This window comes from Cyprinus carpio, chromosome B18, assembly GCF_018340385.1.
Source record: "Cyprinus carpio isolate SPL01 chromosome B18, ASM1834038v1, whole genome shotgun sequence".
Lineage (NCBI taxonomy): Eukaryota > Metazoa > Chordata > Actinopteri > Cypriniformes > Cyprinidae > Cyprinus > Cyprinus carpio.
This window is the reverse complement of record NC_056614.1, coordinates 4800054-4819206: the sequence shown is the minus strand read 5'-3', so window position 1 is coordinate 4819206 and position 19153 is coordinate 4800054. Positions and strand designations below refer to the sequence as shown.

The following is a 19153-nucleotide window of genomic DNA, read 5'->3' as shown; positions in this document are numbered from 1 at the left end:
ATGGCAACGCATCAAAACTTGACTGTCCCCATTATAATCAATGGAGCTGGACTTTAGCCCATTCATGGATGGACACCCAGTTTCTATTTTCAAGATACTACTATATCTTCTTCTTCATTTTTCTGAAATAAAATTATTATTTTTTTATCTAAATCGATATGAACTTAATTGATATACATATTTTTTATCCTCTGACCATTACATCTGAGCCAGATCGTATTTTTAGTCTTATTTTATTTTTTTTTATATTTTTATGCTATCCAGTTGTAGCAATACGAGACATTTTATAATTATTTATAAATATATAAATATTTATATATATTTTTAAAAAAGTCTTAAGGGTTTATTAGGCATACCTTCAATGCTTAAACAGATAGTTCACCCGAAAATGTACAATTTATTCACCCTCAAGTCATCCAAGATGTAGATGACTTTGTTTGATCAACATAAAAGATTTGAATTGAATTGAATGCCTTCATTGTCATTGTATTTTTCTGCATACAACGAAATTAGGAGCATTTGGAGAAATGCAGCATTACATCACTTGTTCACAAATGTTTCCTCTGCAGTGAATGGGTGCCGTAAGAATGAGAGTCCAAACAGCTGATAAAAACATCACAATAATCTACAAGTAATCCACATGACACCAATTCATCAGTTAATATCTTGAATAGGGAAAGGCTGCATGCTTTGAAGCAAAAACATCAAGCTGTGACTTCTAGCTCTATCTATTACATCGCTTTCTCCAGTGAAAAATTTGTCATGTCTGAATAAAAAGAGAAATATGCATAGATCAAGTCCAAACCGTTCTAAACAAATATGTCTTATATACTTGTGGATGATTGTGAGTTTTTTATCAGCTGTTTGGACTCTCATTCTGACGGCACCCAATCAACTGCAGAGGATCCATTGGTGAGCAAGTGATGTAATGCTACATTTCTCCAAATCTGTTCTGATGAAGAAACAAACTCACGTATATCTTGGATGGTCTGAGGGCAAGTAAAGTTCTTCGAAACTCAAATGAGGATGTTTTTACTGGAACCTATTTTCTCTCCATTCATTGAAAGTTCATGCAACCCAAAGTTCACAAAGGAAATCCATACAGACTGAGAAGATTAAGCCACTGACTCATTAACATTAAACAATACACATTCATCAAGCTCATAAAATATGGTAAACACAGAAGCACAAGCTTGTTTCCTTAAAGGGGTCATATGACGTTGCTAAAAAGAACATTTAGTGTATTTAGTGTAATGTAATGTGTTTATGTGGTTTAAGGTTGAAAAAAACCTTAGTGTCAATCTTAACAAGGCTCAATGTTCTGAAAAGCGAGGTGTGCTCTGATTGGCCAGCTATCCAGTACATTGTGATTTGCCAAATACCTCAAGCGTGTGATGGAAATGTTACGCCCCTTACCATACTGTGATGCCGTGTCCCGGCACGACAATATAAAAACAATAAAACCCATTACAAACGAGGAATTTGTTGCATCCAGAGGGGACATAATTACTGATTATAATGACTTCTGCTGTATTTTTAGGCATTGCGTATCGCGCCACGTAAACATAAAACCATGTCTGCATTTGTGATCGGAGAAACGTCAAAAAACAAGCGCTACTCTACACTGCTTAAAACTTGTGTTTGAATCATCAGTGGCAAATTCTTTAAATCTGAAAACGTACTTACAGACTGTGAGTCAGAAGTGCCAAACTGTCCTTGCAAAATTGGAATTGCCCCACTTTATAGAAACAGCCTTTGTGCACTGCCGACACTGTAGGCTACTCTTACCACTGGCAGTGGCAAAAATCAAAGTTAATCAAAGTTACGCCTCCTTTCTTTGTGTAAACATTTGTTAAAGTGTTATGCAAATCTTCCCACACAGTGACATAGACATGTGGGGGCGTGTTTAAACGAGCCGTTTTAGGAAGGCATGGACGAGTCTTTACTTTTATAAAGAATATCTCTTTGGGTTTGAGACTTTAGTCTTTGCAACTTTAGGGATCTCATCTATTCACGAACTGCTTGTAACACTCCAAAGAGAAAGGAAAACTTGAAATTGCATCATATCACCCCTTTAAATGCACCACTGCACAATCAAGTCTCTGCCAACAGGTCGGTTTGGCTGCAGGGTAAATTAATGTGTTTGCGGCACATGGAAATCATACTATTAACACTCACCTATCAAAATACTGCCTTCTACATATGAGCTGAACCGAATGTCACAATTAATGTTTATGACCAAAGCTGTGCCTATATATTAAAAAAGTTCTTTATTTATATTTAAATTATACATTATATATAAAAATTGTATTAAATATAAATTAATGGAATTAAATTCATAGAATTAACTATAATTAGAAATAGAATTACATTATTCAATATTTTACAAAAATGTTGAGTGACTGACCTTTCTGAAATGGTATCTCACATGAGTATCCAAGGCAACGAGACATTTCCATCTGTGTCATACTTGTGAAGTCAGACTTATAACGTCTCACCACCTACTTTTCGGGTTGTTCCCGATGCCCCTGTCTAGCATTTGTGGTGTTCAGTTAGTATCCAGCTTGTGTCAGTCAGTGATCTCACTTCCTGCTTTCCCCCCATCATTTCCCCATTCGTCATTCACTGTATCTAATATACAAAATAGTCCAAAAGAATCTCAAGAATTCAAGCGCATTATCAGATAAATGTTCCTTCCGGCTAAAATGTGACATCACAGTGTAGTCTAGTCTAGTTCCTTAAAGCAGTTTTTTATCCTCTACTGTTTTCACAGAAGCAGAAGTGAATTGTAGGTTTGAACTTGAAGTCAACTCAGGTTACTCTAACCACACTCAGTTCCTCAGCAAACTCACAAGGGTCCAGGAAGAACATTCTTCTGTAACACCAACTAGCCTGACACAGTAACATTGACCGTTACTGTGGTGTGTTAATGGTGTGGGTTTGAGTGGACTATCTGCTTGTTTAACCAATGACAGTTAGAGGGAGTGTTCTGAAACTTGTTTGCAGAGACTTTTGAATGGCTGTACAGGAGAGGTCACGCAGACAGCCCTTATATGAAAATGGTTTGGGCATGTATTATGCTAATTAGGTAACTGTATACACACAATCCCTCATTAAGTATAATCCAGATTTGACAGTTTATAATGAGAGTAACACATTTTGCTTGCATACACACATTGTGGTGGAATTCACACCAGAGATGTCTGCATGAGAAACTTGCCATCTCACATAAAGTCAACGACATACTGTAACTGTATAAGTGTCCACAATAAATAAATAACTTTTTTTTAATCATCTGCTGCCAAGCTCTAAAAACATACTGCTGCATTTGTATTAACGTGTTTTTTTTTTTACTATACTTGTTTGTTTTACCATTTCAAAAAAATAATAAAATATATAAAAAACAATAAAACCCATTACAAACGAGGAATTTGTTGCATCCAGAGGGGACATAATTACTGATTATAATGACTTCTGCTGTATTTTTAGGCATTGCGTATCGCGCCACGTAAACATAAAACCATGTCTGCATTTGTGATCGGAAGAAACGTTTCAAAAAACAAGCGCTACTCTACACTGCTTAAAACTTGTGTTTGAATCATCAGTGGCAAATTCTTTAAATCTGAAAACGTACTTACAGACTGTGAGTCAGAAGTGCCAAACTGTCCTTGCAAAATTGGAATTGCCCCACTTTATAGAAAAACAGCCTTTGTGCACTGCCGACACTGTAGGCTACTCTTACCACTGGCAGTGGCAAAAATCAAAGTTAATCAAAGTTACGCCTCCTTTCTTTGTGTAAACATTTGTTAAAGTGTTATGCAAATCTTCCCACACAGTGACATAGACATATTCTTTGCAACTTTAGGGATCTAATCTATTTAGGAGAGCATGGACGAGTCTTTACTTTTATAAAGAATATCTCTTTGGGTTTGAGACTTTAGTCTTTGCAACTTTAGGGATCTAATCTATTTACGAACAGCTTGTAACACTCCAAAGAGAAAGGAAAACATTAAATTGCATCATATCACCCCTTTAAATGCACCACTGCACAACCAAGTCTCTGCCAACAGGTCGGTTTGGCTGCAGGGTAAATTAATGTGTTTGCGGCACATGGAAATCATACTATTAACACTCACCTATCAAAATACTGCCTTCTACATATGAGCTGAACCGAATGTCACAATTAATGTTTATGACCAAAGCTGTGCCTATATATTAAAAAGTTCTTTATTTATATTTAAATTATACATTATATATAAAAATTGTATTAAATATAAATTAATGGAATTAAATTCATAGAATTAACTATAATTAGAAATAGAATTACATTATTCAATATTTTACAAAAATGTTGAGTGACTGACCTTTCTGAAATGGTATCTCACATGAGTATCCAAGGCAACGAGACATTCCATCTGTGTCATACTTGTGAAGTCAGACTTATAACGTCTCACCACCTACTTTTCGGGTTGTTCCGATGCCCCTGTCTAGCATTTGTGGTGTTCAGTTAGTATCCAGCTTGTGTCAGTCAGTGATCTCACTTCCTGCTTTCCCCCCATCATTTCCCCATTCGTCATTCACTGTATCTAATATACAAAATAGTCCAAAAGGAATCTCAAGAATTCAAGCGCATTATCAGATAAATGTTCCTTCCGGCTAAAATGTGACATCACAGTGTAGTCTAGTCTAGTTCCTTAAAGCAGTTTTTTATCCTCTACTGTTTTCACAGAAGCAGAAGTGAATTGTAGGTTTGAACTTGAAGTCAACTCAGGTTACTCTAACCACACTCAGTTCCTCAGCAAACTCACAAGGGTCCAGGAAGAACATTCTTCTGTAACACCAACTAGCCTGACACAGTAACATTGACCGTTACTGTGGTGTGTTAATGGTGTGGGTTTGAGTGGACTATCTGCTTGTTTTAACCAATGACAGTTAGAGGGAGTGTTCTGAAACTTGTTTGCAGAGACTTTTGAATGGCTGTACAGGAGAGGTCACGCAGACAGCCCTTATATGAAAATGGTTTGGGCATGTATTATGCTAATTAGGTAACTGTATACACACAATCCCTCATTAAGTATAATCCAGATTTGACAGTTTATAATGAGAGTAGAAACACATTTGCTTGCATACACACTTGTGGTGAATTCACCAGAATGTCTGCATGAGAAACTTGACATCTCACATAAAGTCAACGACATACTGTAACTGTATAAGAGTGTCCACAATAAATAAATAAACTTTTTTTAATCATCTGCCAAGCTCTAAAAACATACTGCTGCATTTGTATTAACGTGTTTTTTTTTTTACTATACTTGTTTGTTTACCATTTCAAAAAAATAATAATAATATTTTAATCCTAAAAATGTTATGTGCAGTAACCACAAAGTAATAAGTAAATAAATAAAATTTTCCTTATACTGTAAATATATGGGTGTGCACATCTTAATATATGTATATATACACTATTGCATTTGTAGCAAGTCGCACCACATGAAATTTTACTATTAAATTCCACCACTTTAAATGTGCACCTCCTCTTTATTCTTTCCTGATTTATATATCCTGATATAGTTCCAATAAATAATAAATATCTATAACCGTACTAATAAGGTTTTCTTTTTAAGAATTCAATTTTTTGACATTTTTTCTTATGATATCAGGGCAGTTGTACCACCCTGACATTTTTGAGAGAATTAAGTCGTGAACGAACTCCATCGCACACCTGTAAGTAATAGGTGCGTAGAAAAAATAAGACCTGGTGGGTCGTATAAACATATAGGGATCTCCCGCACACTATCTTAACTTGCAAAATAAATTTTTAATCACACAACGTTTCGGTCACACGACCTTCATCAGGAGTATACAAATGTTCAAATTCATCTCTTTTAAGATAAACACATGACCAATTAACAGAGTTCCATCTGCAAATAATTAAACTCATTGGGAGTATATAATTAGCACCGCATCATAAACAGTTGTTATAGTTACAACAATTCAGATCACCTATAGGTTAACAAATTCATCCAAAAGACACAATCAACACATCGTCATCAAACAGCATCAAATTGTAATTCTAAACAGTTATAACAATCAGTCAGGTTCCACAGTCACTCAAACTCATCATGAATACATAGTGGAAAAGAACACCTCATTCAAAACAATTGCATGACTATAGCATTACATTAAATAATGCTTCATCGTTCATACCCATAGGTGATAAAGTTTGGAGGGGTGTAAATCCAAAACAGTTCGCGTCTTTGTAGAAGTAATTCAATGTCTCCACCTCTAGGTGGCAAAGTTACTTTTTCAATCCCACAAAAACGTAAAGAGGTTACGTCATGATTCAAAGTTAAAAAGTGTACCGCAACTGGATAATTTAGATCTTTTCTTCTTATTGAACTCTTATGTTCACTAATTCTTTGTTTCAACTGATGTGACGTTTTTCCCACCAGTTGCGGTACACTTTTTAACTTTGAATCATGACGTAACCTCTTTACGTTTTTGTGGGATTGAAAAAGTAACTTTGCCACCTAGAGGTGGAGACATTGAATTACTTCTACAGAGACGCGAACTGTTTTGGGGATTTACACCCTCCAAACTTTATCACCTATGGGTATGAACGATGAAGCATTATTTAATGTAATGCTATAGTCATGCAATTGTTTTGAATGAGGTGTTCTTTTCCACTATGTATTCATGATGAGTTTGAGTGACTGTGGAACCTGACTGATTGTTATAAAACTGTTTTAGAATTACAATTTGATGCTGTTTGATGACGATGTGTTGATTGTGTCTTTTGGATGAATTTTGTTAACCTATAGGTGATCTGGATTGTTGTAACTATAACAACTGTTTATGATGCGGTGCTAATTATATACTCCCAATGAGTTTAATTATTTGCAGATGGAACTCTGTTAATTGGTCATGTGTTTATCTTAAAAGAGATGAATTTGAACATTTGTATACTCCTGATGAAGGTCGTGTGACCGAAACGTTGTGTGATTAAAAATTTATTTTGCAAGTTAAGATAGTGTGCGGGAGATCCTTATATGAGAGAATTAAGTCAAAATTGTATTTCCATTTAGAAATGAAGAATGTGCATCAGAGAAGAAGTGTATTCAAGTCACTGTATGTATGAACTACATTTTTGCAGATGGAATTGCTGTCATTTGATGATGTAACTGTACAACTATCTGTAAATGAGGAATGATGTCTTGTCTCAAAGCAAAATTATGTTGGGGAAACACCTACCAATGCACTATAATGTCTGTAAGGTGCTGTCCCTCCAGCAAGACTATGCCAAGGCTACAGGGTAAAGGGTCAGACATGTGTAAGCGAATTTTCAAAACAAAACCAGCACATTCGCCATTCACAGATGATGCACCATCACCTCAATTTGAGATTGACGTCACATTTCCTTCATCTCTGTGACATTACAACTGGAGCTTTAACACTATAGATGAATCTAGATCACTTTAAAGCCAGATCCCTCGAGCGGTTCGCTCTAAAACACTCGCTGGTGTCTACGAGGTGTTGAGCCAATGTGGGGCAGAGCACGCTGTGAGCCTTCAGCCTCAAACACAATTCAGATCAAGTTGCAAACTCTGTGAGCTTCTAAAAATAGTGTGGTAGGATATCACGCTCACAGCACTAGCTAATGGCCTGTGTGGCCAGTGGGCTAAAGAGCAGCCAAACACTGCCAGAATACACTTCACACATTCTCTCTCTCTGCTCACACTGCTGACTACTACTGATGGTCTGTTGGAGAAATGATGATGGAGAAAAAATTGGAAAAAGACTTGTTTAATTGAAACAGACCTCTGTGTCAAAACTATCGAGAGAAACCGCAAGATTATCAGCTCTGTCTGATCTGGGGTCAGCTCATAGGATCACTATCTCTCCCTAGATCACACACACCACTAACTTAATCAGCTTGCGTCACCGAGGCCCTGGAGATCTGACAGGAAAAAGAGAATTACGGGAACATGGGTAGCACCCTTTAGTGAGGGGTTTGAACGGGATGCAAACGGTTATTCACATATAAAGAATGAAGGCTATTTTATTTCTTAATACACACTCCTGATTCAGAGCACATTATTTCAAAGTTAAAAATAATCAAAACAAATTACAAAAAATTTGCTCTGCCTCTGAAGCTACTAACCTTTTCGTGTGACGTCATCAAGCCCCCACTTTCACAATACAACCAATTCACAATCTTTGATTAAATCAATTTCTCACCAAATAACCCATTTTATTCAGGAACATTTCAACCCAAAAATTTATATTTTGTGATCGCTTGCTCATCCAATCCTTCATGACCATCTTCACTCTAAAAAATAAAGCTCCATGAAGAATTTTTAACACCCATGGAATCGTAAGTGGCCCATACAACTAGGCTTTCTAAAACCATATATGACAGCACACACAACAAATATGCAGTCACTGACATCTGTCCTGACTCTCCTTTGGTTGTTCACAAAAGTTCACTAGACAAAATGTCCGGTTTATGAATTAAATCATCTTTTCAATCAATCTGTTGATCCATTTCATTAAAACCAGTTTGAATGATTCATTCAATAATTTGACTAACGTGGTTCTTGATTTCAGCTCACTGACTTAATGATCCAATCACAGCAGTTAACAGCTCATTGGAGTTAAATTTCAGTCTGCTCCTCACACAGAGCTGTAATATGGCTTTGGAATATCATATGAATCACTTCTATGATACTTTGGCCTCCTTTTTGAAGCTTGAAAGCTAATCCCCCTTCATAGTAACTACACGAAAAAGGAGCAACCTGTACATTCCTCAAATGGCGCTTTTCCACTGCGTGGTACGACTCGCCACGGCTTGGATCAGTTTGCATTTCCACTGTAGTTTAGTATCGCTTTAGAGGGGGTGGGATTATTCACATGTCGTTATAGTTGCGCCGCCTCTACTGCCACAACTCCTAAAAAAAAAAACCTTTTTCATTCCGCGTCGCCCCAACAAGCTCTCACTGGATACGCTCCTCTGCTATCAGCGAGAGGAACGTCTGTACTTTCGCAACAGATACCAAAAGTTTTTGGTTGTTAAAAAAAGGTGCACTCAATCAAAACAGTTCCATTCGATTGTTGGCTGGCTGTGCTGATTTAAATCTAGCGGCTCTTTTGTGTTTGTGTCGCAAGTTCAGTGAAGCAGGTAGCAACGATTCTCTCCGGCCAATCCGTGATCAGCAGAGTTTACACGTCACGTTTTGGTAACGGTACGGAACCTCAACTGAGGTGGTACTAAAAAAGTACCAGGTACCAGGTACTGTACCCAGTAGAAAACCCCCAAAAGTGAACCGTACCGAGCAGTGGAAAAGCGCCAAAAAATTCTCCTTCTGCGTTCCACGGAAGAAAGCAAGCATACGACATGATGTTAAAGGGGTAATTTGATGTGATTTCATTTTTTCCTTTCTCTTCGGAGTGTTACAAGCTCTTGGTGTATAAAGAAGATCTGTAAAGGTGCAAAGACTAATGTCTCAAATCCAAAGAGATATTCTTTATAAAAGTTAACAGTCAACCATGCCTACCTAAAACGGCTCGTTCTAACACACCCCCACATGTCTACGTCACGATGTGGGAAGATTTGCATAACGCCGCCCAGATGTTCACGCAAAGCAAGAAGGCATAACTTTTATTCTCGCTGTTGCCACCACCATGTTGTGGAGTCGCTGTGTGTTTCCTTGTAAAAAGCGAAACTACTTTGTTTGTTCTTCCAAAAGTGGACACGACTAGAAATCAGTGGTTGAGCTGTATTTACAACACTGTTCCAGAACAGTCCAACCCAAATATACAGATGTGTGCAGTGCATTTTATGGAGGACTGTTTCCTGATCCTGGGAGAGTAGACTACAATGTTCTGACTCACAGTCTGTAAGTAGGCTACGTTTGCATATTTTAAAAGATTTTACCACTGACGATTAAAACACGATTTTTGAGCAGTGTAGATTAGCGCTTGTTTGTCGTTTCTCCGATCCCAAATGCAGACATGGTTGTTTGTTTATGCAGCGCGACACAAAACGCAAAGCGTAAAAAGGCAGTATAAGTCAGCGGTTCTTATTTCCAGTCCTCGTGCCCCCCTGCTCTGCACATTTTGTATGTTTTTTTTTAATCGCTTCAGACGTTTGTTCTGTTCGAAAGTAAGTGCCCTGCAAAGTAGACATCACAGGATATTCCGCCATGATTCCAGTTCGAAGTGAATCTATATGCTCCATTCAAAGTGCACTGAAGTGTGCGAGACGTGAATTTAAACTGTATTTATTTACAGAGGTATATGATGTCACAGTTGTCCGTGTGTGAAGATGTTGCGCAGTGCAAATCCGTGAATGAATGTTCTGAAGTGAAGTAAATTCAGCAGATTTCCCCTGCTCAGGGAGTAGGGAGCAATGAACACTTTGTAGGGACCATGTCAATTGGAACACAGTTATATATACACATTATAATCAGTAATTATGTCCCCACTGGATGCAACAAATGTCTCGTTTGTAATGGGTTTTATTGGTTTTGTCTTGGCGCTCAAGTAAACTTAAACACAATACATTAAAAATCACAACAAAAGTAACGTAACACAGAGGTATTCGGCCAATCACAACGCACTGGATGGCTGGCCAATCAGAGCACACCTCGCTTTTCAATACATTGAGCTTTGTAAAAATTGACGCGTTTCAGAAAGGCGGGGCATAGAGGAGAAACAATAAATGTACAGTATGTGGCAAATAATGTTTTTTGAAACTTAACTGCATAAACCTATTTCATTACACCAAACACAAAAAAAATATGTTCTTTTTAGCAACATCATATGACCCCTTTAAGTAAATGAACTTCTCATTTAACCAAGAACATGTTCCATTAATGTTTGACAATAGAACATGTGTAAATACTTTTAAGTCTTCATTCTGAAGTGTATTTTATCTTTTAAAACATGCCAAACACACTTCCTGTAATGTTTTGCTTACAAACTCTGCTTGTGCTATCTTTGTTTACAGTAAATGCCTCATGGATTGATATGCTTTTTGTGTGACGCAAGGACATTCAAACATTCCAGTGTGTTGAATGTGTGCACAATATTTAAATTACAAAGAGAAACTAATGTCCTGTAGGACTATGCATGCCCTGTCAGCTGCAGCACACTTCAGTAAAAAGCCCATCTTTAATGCTGAAGGTATTACTAGAGACAACCGCTTTTTTCCATTGACTTCTTGAACGTGATGGTGAGCAGCGGCCACATTCACCGTCACATTCTTCAAGTGCCTGCCTCTTACTGCCAATCAGTCGCGACATTGTAACAGCCTAGCTCGTTTCCCTCAACCCAGACCTTCAAACGACAATCAAAACGCCCTAACTCACTCTTGAGCAGCAGCTACAAGTCTTTTCTGGCTTTTCGTGTCTTTTTACGGTCACATGGAGACGGGCCCGACGTTACTCCGAGCCTGTCGTCAGCTCATTAGCATCCATTGCATTGAAGAGAGGCAGTTAGCAGGCGAGGCTAACTCCAGGATCCCCTACAGCTGCTGCTGTGACTGCGAGTTCAGAGCCCGAGCGCTACGCCTCGGTACATGCAGCCAACTGACAGTCTGATGCTTCGGCGTTTAGTACGCGCCGAGCTTGTGTGGGTGCGTGAGCGCGGAGATTGCCTACCCCATTCCGCCGTGCGTCTGCGAGCGGAGGCCGATGTCAAGAGTGACGGCCAGCCGACATCACCCGAAGTGTCCGCCGCCACTGCGCAAGATCCTCCTCGGCTGTGTTAAGCGACCAACGCGATGCCCCGAAGGAAAGCCGCTGGTTAAATATCAGATGCTTCAAAATGTTGTTTGGCTTCGGCTCCGAACGGAAGACGAGTCCCGGGGAAGACGGCAGATCATGACTCCGCTGTTGGAGACGCTGTCTGCATATTCCAGCCCGTAGTGTAGAGGTAGCAGAAGGCGCTCAGACAGACAGCCGCTCTCGCGCTCATTACTCAACTCACTGTACACACATATGAGTGACACGCACGCACGCTCGCTCGCTCGCTCACCCCAGAGCTATATCAGGACTGTTTCCTGCTGTTTCACTGAGCTCCTCTCATATTAGATCATAATCATACACCATCGTCTAATTAGCACACATTTTCACATTAAAATATCCACAATATCATATTTTTTATAAATCATTATAAAACTGATAGTTTACAAAAGGCTTTACTGAGAGAATAATATATATATGATTGCCCATGCAAACAAAATCAAAATGAAAATAATCAATACAGAACAATATATAAACATAATAAATTACAATACATGTAAATACATATATATTGCAATAATGTATGTGTGTGTGTGTGTGTGTATATATATATATATATATATATATATATATATATATATATAAAATTGCACATGCAAACAAAATCAAAAAGAAAATAATAAATACAAATACAGGAAACACACACATTATGTACCACATACATTCATATAAAAAATAATCACAATAAAATATATATATATATATATATATATATATATATATATATATTTTTTTTTTTTTTTTTTTTACAAATCATCAAATTAAAAGAACAATAATATTCAATGTGGCAGTGTTTATCCCGTAGTAAATGTGACAAACAAGTTATTATTATATAATTGTTATATGATCTGATGTATGCCCATGAATTGTTTTGTCTGCCACTACAACAATTTGCCAATCACACTTTTCAAATAGCTATGATCATTTAAGACAGATCAAATATGGCCTTAATTTTGTTAAAAGAATATGTTTTATTATTATTATTATTATTATTTTGAATAACACAGGAGCATGTTTCTTTATTGGTTCAGTAAAACTGAGGAACACAGTAATGCAATTGTGGTTGAGTGAATGAAGCTCACGTCTGCTTTGTCTGAGACATCAGACACATAACCTGACCTGACAACAGAGGTATCAGATGTATCAGCCCCCTTAGATCACTCCTTACCCGGCATATGTCAAGATCAGCGCTCTCTCCCCGGGAGGCTTGATACCCTCTGATACATTTGGACCCTCATCTCTGGGTGTTCAGACATCATTTCACAGGTGAGCACTCCCTCTGGTGGTGCAGGAAACTGTTAAAAGTCCAAAAAGTCCCTTTAGTGAAGCCCTGATGAATTTAGTATTTTACTGTCAGGTTGTCAAAGCAGACAAATCTTCTAAAATAAAACTATGATTATGTAAATGTGCATCCCAAAGTGAATTAACCATAGTTTCATATCCGACAGGCTTGCACTAAATGCACCAAAAGTTGCACCACAGAGAAATCAACCCCTCTCTAAACTGAAGCTCAGCTAATCTAATTGTGCGCATACAGATAGCTCCTTTATGAGCTGGTTGTGTTTATATTTTTTACCCTGAGGAAACATGCGTTATAATCAGGTATACATGATGAAACCTAGAGAAATTCAGGATTCTAATTCTGCTGTTAAATTTATGTAGTAAACCCTACTGAATGGACAGTGGTTTCAAATATATATATATATATATATATATATATATATATATATATATATATATATATATATATATATATATATATATATAGGAATGATATTTTGCACTGGCAAAAGTGTATTCCTGAAAAGAACTGGGCTCTTTCTCTTTGTCTCCCAAATCTGGTGTTGTATTACACTCTCAAGTGCCTAGCCTTGAGGAGAAAGTGGGAAAGAGAGAGAGATGAATGAAATATACTAAAAAAGACAGTAAGAATCTTTGTAGAGATACAAACTTGTGTAAAAATCGTTGGATTTGACCCTCACGCTCAGTTTGGCATCCAATAGACCCTAAGGCCGTTCTGCTTGCTTGAAAACACACATTAAAGTGCTAGTCAACCCAAAAATGAAAATTCTGTCATCATTTACTCAACCTTATGCAAACCTGTATGACTTTCTTTCTTTTGTGGAACATAAAAGTAGATATTTTGAAAAATATTGGTATTCAAGTGACCAAACAATACTGGCTCACTTTGAATTCTATAGTATTTTCCCCATTGACTTTAATTATATGCAATTCAATAGGAAAAATACATTGGAATACAATGGTTGATTGCCAACTGTTGAATTCAATAATGTTAACCAACATTCTTAAAAAAAATCCTCTCTCTCTTATGTTCCACACAATAAAAGAATGTCATACAGGTTTTGATTTTTTCTTTTTGTTCGCTTTATAAAATATAATTTATAATAGTATTTTTAACTTTATAATAGTGAAATGATCAAATGAAAATTTACTCACCCTCATATTGTCCCAAACTTGAATGACCTTCTATCTTGTGCACACAATACATTTAAAACTTTTATTTATTTATTTATTTTGTGTGTGTGTGTTTGTGTGTGTGTGTGTGTGTGTGTGTGTGTGTGTGTGTGTGTGTGTGTGTGTGTGTGTGTGTGTGTGTGTGCATACAATAAAAGTCATTGGTTTTTCTGTGCAGGTTTGGAATGGTATTATGTTGAGGAAAATTGTAAGGCAGTAGTTGTGCCCCAAATGGCATACTGTATATTATGCACTATGATGTACTCTACCATCTCGTGAATGAATATTAGAAGGTTTAGAAGGAAAGCTGTGACGGTTGAGTGCATGAAATGCATTCCACGTATCTATTTGGTTAAATAAGTGCATCATCCCAGCATTTGAAGTGCACTTCTTATTGTTGAAATTTTCAGTGTAAACTATAAAATGGAATAGTGCATGTGAATTAGGAAGCAACTAATGTGTTGCTGAGGTTAACTGACCCTAAACAGAAACAACGTTACTAGTAAGGAATACTGTACAGTCAGCCGGAAATTATCATAAATTAAACACCAACGGAGTGGTTGTGTCATTTTTAAGAGGTTTATTTTCCAATAATGACCAACTGAACGGACATCATCTTGCTATTGCATGGCTGCCTATCAGATAAACTGACATGAAATATTGATTTAATTTTAAATAATTGTAATATGTGAGAAGAATGAGACCACAGTGTGTTACTAGAGACATGAAACTAGCTGTGTAGGAAATTGGTTGCTTGGGACAATGGTCAATTAAATAGTTAAACAGCCATTACACACAAATATTTGGCCAGAGAATGCGTGATTGGCCAATCAGAATCAAGTACTCCAAGAGAGCCAAGTAATGATGTTAGATAAACATGGTCACATTTCTGGAAAATGCGTGGAAGCACATTAAAATGTTTGGAAGTGGTTGAAGTTCATTTTAAAATGTCTCTGGAACAGTAACAGAACATATTTTTTAATCCTGAATAATGAGTAGTTTATACGCCTGTACCCAGTGATGATTAATATCATTCACACAGTTATTTAATTATATCGCCTGTATAAAATGATCCTCGGTCTGCAAACAGCAGCAAATAAAAGCGTCAGATACCAGACAGCCTTTTGAAACAGAGACAGAGAGACGCCCAAATCATTTCCTCCCGGCACTGATCATTTAACACACAGAGAGTGTGATGTGTGTTAATACAGACGTTTGGGATGCATCTCCCTCCTGCCCATCTCACTTCTTCACTGTTACCATCAGCCGCTGTGTGCCACAACAGCAACCGTATCAATTAGGCAAGGAAATGAGAGTTAGATGCAAAAACCAAACAGAATATAAAGAGAACGAAAATGAGATAGAAGAGGAAGGTCAAGAGTAAAGGAGGAGAGCGAAACAGTGGGGAATGAAAGATCCCGAGGAGGAGAAAGGGGGGGAAAGAGTGTGAAAGCAGTGTTGTCATGGAAACTGGCAAGGATCTGAAGACCAAAACAAGAATGTAAATTGGTTTACCCTCCGCGAGTCTGATGGAATTGGATAACAAGAGGAGAGGAAAAGAGTGAGGGAATGATAAAAAAGAAAGAGCGATGTATGATTGAGGCAGAAAGGAAACGGTCATGACTGTCAAAGTCACGTATTAATCAGATCAACATAAAATAATCAAACCTGCACAACACAAGCCACCAATATATCAAATCTTGGGAGAATACCTGGTGCAACAGGAGCAATTGGAAGAAAGAGCATCTAATTACACAGCCAAATCAGTGACTTAAGTAATTACCAAGTGCTTTTAATTAGCCTTGGGAGGAACTGAGGTGGGTTAAAGAGAAGCTTGTGTGTGTGAGTAACTGTGTTTCTTTGTTGCCTTGTTTGTCTTTCACGAGTTTAATTTAGCTTGTTAGTGGTGGGGAGTTCTCTGGAGACTCGGAGCTTCCCCCACATCAGTGTTTTATAGAAAAATGAAATAACTCCATCACACACAGCCACCGGCGGGAAGAGAGAGAGCAGGTTGGACGAGTCCCAACGGAAAACTGAAGATATTAAGCATGGAGAATCTAATAGTAGTTACAGACTAATATTTTGGCGTCTACATTATGTGTATCACCAGCGTATTTTTTAGCATCACTCATAATTGGCAGAGGCAACATTTGGAGGATGATAAGGATTTCATCACTTTGGTTATTAATTTTAGGTTTCACTCAGATAGTATTAGCATGCAAAGTACCAAGTCATTCTTATATGTGTTTCTACAGAGATATGTCAAAATATGGGATCATACATCAAGGGTCACCATGATTTTGCCAAGTCAGACATGTTCCTGTATCAACATCTTTTGTTGATCCTGGAACAATATTACTGTCCAAAAAATAGACCTAACCCTATGCCTACCCATAATTTATCCCACATTTTTTAAGGAAATGATAGCTGAATAACAAGTGTGCAGAAGACGTAACCCTTGTTGTAAGCCTAAAACAGACATGTCCTGTAAATGTATCCCTCAATTCTGATTGGTTGATTGAGATGTTGTTCCAGGATCAACAAGGATGTTGATCCAGGAACATGTTGCACTTGATGAAATCACGTTCACCTACAGTACCATTGAAGTCAATGTGAAGACTGAGTCCAAAGAGGTCAGAGTCCAAGTCAAGTTCAAGTCCAAAAGTTTTGAGTAACAACTCTGTAGGACAATCCTTACCAAAAAGTAGTATACTTTGTTTATTTTATTAAGTAATCTTAAGTAAAGTTCAAGTATATTTTTAAGTATATTTTATGTAGCAAGTATAGAAAGATCAGTGTTCTAGTAGTATACTTGTAAGTTTACTGGTTCAATACTTCTTGGGACTAAATTGGCCCACTTTCTAGTATATAAAAGTATACTTTATAGTATACTTTAAGTATAACAGTAGCAAACTTTGAGTACACAACTAGTTTAGCTCTATGTTTGTAATTTGTACTGCAATTATAATAAAAGTGAACTTTTAGGTATACTGATACTAATTTACTAATTAAATACTTTGTACACTTTGAAGTATAGACTCAGTAAACTACTAGTTTAGTAGTTTTATACTGCAAGTATACTCATAAGTTTTCTTTAAGTGAACTTTACATCATACTTTATGTATACTACACTGTCCCTTTTTAGGTTTTAATTTGTATATGTTTTGTTATATGAATATCCAAAACATCCAAAGAAAGAACGGGGCATCTGCTTGTAAACAAAAACATTTTATTCTAGCTTCATGCATTCTTTTTTTAAACACTTTAATGTGGGTAAGTATCCAGGGTCAGAAAACTTTCAGATTTCATCAAAAAAATCTTAATTTGTGTTTCAAGGAAGAACAATTAGATTGAATGTGTTGCTATCTGTTGTTTCTTTTTCTTCTTCACTTGTGTTTTTTTTTTTTTTATTATGTACAGAAGATGTGTACTAGCGCTAACACATAATAATGAAAACACGAATTCTAGGAGCTCAAGTATAGCTCAAATATATTTAGACTTTTTGTAAGTGTAAGTCAAGTATACTTAAAACTTACATTTCTGAGAAGTACATAAAGCCAATTTCTGAGAAGTACATAAAAAGTAAACTAACAGCATACTTCCCTGTTTTTAGTTTAAAAGAAGTATACTAATAGCACACTTGAATAAACTTGTTTTTCGTAAGGGAGGGTCTCCAAACTAGATCCTGGAGGGCCAATGCCCTGCAGAGTTTAGCTCAAACTGGCCTTAACACACATATCTGGAAGTTTCTAGTGTGCCTAGTAACAGCTTGATTAGCTGGTTCAAGTGTGTTTAAAGGAATAGTTCACTCAAAATTGAAAATGATCCCATAATTTACTCACCCTGAAGCCATCCCAGGTGTATATGCTTTTCTTTTTTCAGATGAACACAAAGTTATATTAAATAAAAACCTGGCTCCTTCTAGCTTTGTAATGGCAGTGAATGGTGCCCGAGATTTTGAAGCTCCAAAAGCACATCCATCTATCATAAAAGTAATCCATACAACTCCATTGGGTTAAAGAATGCCTTCTCTAGTTAAGTGGTGTGTCCTTCAGAGTTTAACTCCAACCAGCTGGAAACACACTTGCCTGAAATTTAGGCTGCATTTACACTGCAGGTCTTGATGCCCAAATCCGATTTTCTGACTATATCCGATTTTTTTGACGACCAGAAAGTGACCAGTATCCGGTTTTTGCATTTACACTATACACTGCTGAAACTACCAAACTTAGACGTTCTGACCCTGAAAAGGAAGTAAAACAGAACAAAATACAATGGATGCAGATGCAAATAAAATTATACAGTGTTTTGCTTTCCACAATATTTTGAAAAGTCAACAAAAAAATCACCCTGCACTGTCTCTTCGCCCCAAAGACTTAAAAGACATGAAACCTCCGCATTGCTCCACTGTGTGTATCCTTCGTCCTCCATCGCGCCTATAATAAGTCATGTGATCTCAGTTGGTGGTGTCCACCTGAGTTGACATAACTTTTTTAATGACGTACGACTCGCATTTACTGGGGAATATCCGATTTGTCTGCTTACATGGCACGTATCCGATTCATATCCAATTTATTACCATATATGAATGAGGCCATGCGTTTTTTTCCTGCTTACACGTTCACTGGTCAAATCCGATCTGTGCCACATGAGAGGAAAAAATCGGAATTGGGTCACTTGAACCATGCAGTGTAAATGGGGCCTAAGTCAGTCTAAAGACCTTGATTAGCTGGTTCAAGTGTGTTTAATTATGGTTGAAGCCAAACCCTGCAGAACAGTTTGTACACTTGCCCTAGAGTATGTATACAAAAACGAAGTATATTCTGAACTTAATTCCTGTAACTACTTAATTCTGGCATGATTCAACTGTATCT

At 37.1% G+C, this 19153-nt stretch overlaps 1 protein-coding gene across 1 annotated transcript in view; it reads right to left on the bottom strand.

Moving 5' to 3' along the window:
• bcl9l (bcl9 like) overlaps positions 1–12068 on the bottom strand; it is a 53881-nt gene extending 41813 nt beyond the window's left edge. Inside the window, 1 exon segment of the mRNA XM_042743587.1 lies at positions 11661–12068. The gene's annotated coding sequence lies outside the window, so the exon portion shown is untranslated.
• Positions 12069–19153: the final 7085 nt, after the last annotated feature.